Source organism: Apis cerana, unplaced genomic scaffold (genome assembly GCF_029169275.1).
Source record: "Apis cerana isolate GH-2021 unplaced genomic scaffold, AcerK_1.0 scaffold3_AcerK, whole genome shotgun sequence".
In the NCBI taxonomy this organism is placed as follows: domain Eukaryota; kingdom Metazoa; phylum Arthropoda; class Insecta; order Hymenoptera; family Apidae; genus Apis; species Apis cerana.
The window spans coordinates 12,501-15,000 of NW_026893561.1; the positions used below are offsets into that span (position 1 = coordinate 12,501).

General features: G+C 52.2%; 1 pseudogene; it reads right to left on the reverse strand.

Annotated features, from left to right (window-relative positions):
* Positions 1–2,500, reverse strand: part of LOC133667730 (large subunit ribosomal RNA) — an 8,786-nt pseudogene that overhangs the window by 3,900 nt on the left and 2,386 nt on the right.

Genomic DNA, 2,500 nt, shown 5'->3' on the forward strand with positions numbered 1-2,500 from the left:
TTTTGTTGTTTTGGGGTTGCAAATTCGCCAATTTTTCCGGACCACTTTTGCCCCATAGATTTTTATATAGTGGACCCACCGAGTCGGCCCCAGGGAGACTGATCGCTTCTTCTCCCTTACCTGACTCACCCATTATTGCCAAGTCCAGGAGCTTCCTTGGGCATTTTCTGTATAGCTCCTGGTGCTTGGCGTATAGAAACTTTTTCCTTTTGTTATGGGTGGTCTTCTTCCCCTTCTTTGTTGCTCCTTTTTGTCTTGGTCGATTCCCTTCTTCATGCTGCGTATCTTCTTTGAGGGAATCGACAAATTTTGAAGTACCATGTCTACTTCTTCTTTTTTGATATTTCTTGAAGGTGCCAATCCTTCTATTTCCTTTTCCACCCCTCGAAGGAAGTCTCCTTCGTCGAGGTGGTTTGACATTATATACTGGAGAAACGGCTCTTGCCAGCGATCTTCTTGTTGAGCCGTTTCTCGTATTTCTCCTCCTCCTTCGTCCTCCGTGGCCGATTCGTAAATGCTTTCTTCCGAGGACTCGGAGGAAGGAGATCTTGCTTCGTTTTCAGTTGTGGCCACTTCTTCTTCTTGAACGGGCAGGAGCCTCCTTTTGTCGCTTATTTGTTTCAGGGTCTTGTCGGGGAAATATTCTCTCAGCGCTACATTCGGTTGTTTTAAATGTTTGTAGCGCTGATTTAGCTTGATTAATAGATCTGTTTCATCTTTAGACCAGACCGAGGCTCTACTGACTGGTCTTGTATTTCCCCGACTTGTGCTTTGTGCTCTTTTTTGGTTCCTTATCGCCGGATGTCTATGCCTCTCGTGCATAGACAATCCTCTTTGCGATAGGAACGATTCCTCACAGGAATCGCATTTGAATTTTGCAACACCTTCCCATATTTTTCGCCCCTTACACTTTGGTAAGTGGCACCTGCAGCCATGGAGCTTTTCGAACTCCTTATGGCATGCAGCGCACCTCCATATAATTACTTCTTGGGGGTGTTGCGTGTCTTTATGTTTGGCGTATTGCGATTCCTGGAGGAATCTAATATCCTTCCCCTTTTTTGAGCACCAATAGCATTTTATCTGCCCGCTCAATGGTAAATTTATCATGTCCAAATCGTGGTCCGGGGATACGCCTTTGTCGTCACCGGTGGCCCTCTCATCTGTTGCGGACAAGTCCGCCACGGGAGTCCCAGGGCCGGGGGCTCCCGCGTCCGAGGCTCCTCTGTTTCTTGACATTATGTTTTTGATTGCTTTTTGATATCTTGGGAAGTTTGAGTGCCCCCAACACTTTTCCAATTGTTCCAGCTCTTTTCCGTCGTTCCAGATCGTGGCGCAAAGCCATCGAAGGGAGCGAACGATCCGCCAGCCACTAGACTTATTCGATACGTAAGTTTAACTTACGTTGTGGGCACAAGGTACCCCTCAATTCACCTTCCGTACGTGATCAAAAGCAAGAAATTTTTTAGCACCAGCGGCCGGCCGACCGCTCGCTCTCTTAGCTATGGGTAGGTGGGGTCGCTGCTCCCCATCGGTGTGCACCTCACCGCCCATTCCTCGCCGTAGCCGGTTTCGAACTCTATGATTCTCCGAAGAGCAATCGATAGGCATTCCAGCGGGACCACGTGGAGGTACGAACTACGACTTGGGGCATAAGAGGCTCTGTATTGCGCTTCATGCCCCCAGCAACTATTACTCTCAAGAGCTCCGTTCCGAACCGACCACCGCTTGCGCGCCACACCTCTCCGGGTGCGTCACTAGCCGCCGCAACAGCGCAAACACGTCCGACCGCCAGGGCACACAATCCCAACCACTGGAGGCCCGCCGCTCGCACCACCGCAGAAGTCCTGTTTCCAGGACCCGCGGCGTATTGCTTCGCGAACCCCAGCGGCGTACTGCTTTTCGCCCAGAGCGGCGTATTGCTTTTCGCCCCGGAGGCGTGTTGCCCTCCGCTTTTAACGGCGTATTGCTTTCCGCCTCCGGCAGCGTATTGCTTTCACGATCTTAGGTGGCGTGATCGGTTGGACGATATATATCACGCTCGTTGCAGCGGCGTCGATGGTTCTTGCGCGGGCGGAGCGCTACCGCTATTAAAATAACGAGGCATTTGATTACCAAGAGTCATAGTTACTCCCGCCGTTTACCCGCGCTTTTTTGAATTTCTTCACGTTGACATTCAGAGCACTGGGCAGAAATCACATTGCGTCAACACCCTCGGGGGCCATCGCAATGCTTTGTTTTAATTAGACAGTCGGATTCCCCTAGTCCGTGCCAGTTCTGAGCTGAGCGTTGAATGGCGGCCGAAGAGAGCGACCACGACGGCAAAGCCGCCACGGAAGCCTCGCAGCAAGGAAGATCCGCGGGAGGCCAAGGCACGGGACCGAGCTCGGATCCGGGGTGCGAGGTACAAGACCACGCCCCGTTCAGCTCGCCCAGGCCCGGCACGTCAGCCAAACCCGCTTCCCGACCAAGCCCGACACGCCCCGCTCCTCAGAGCCAATCC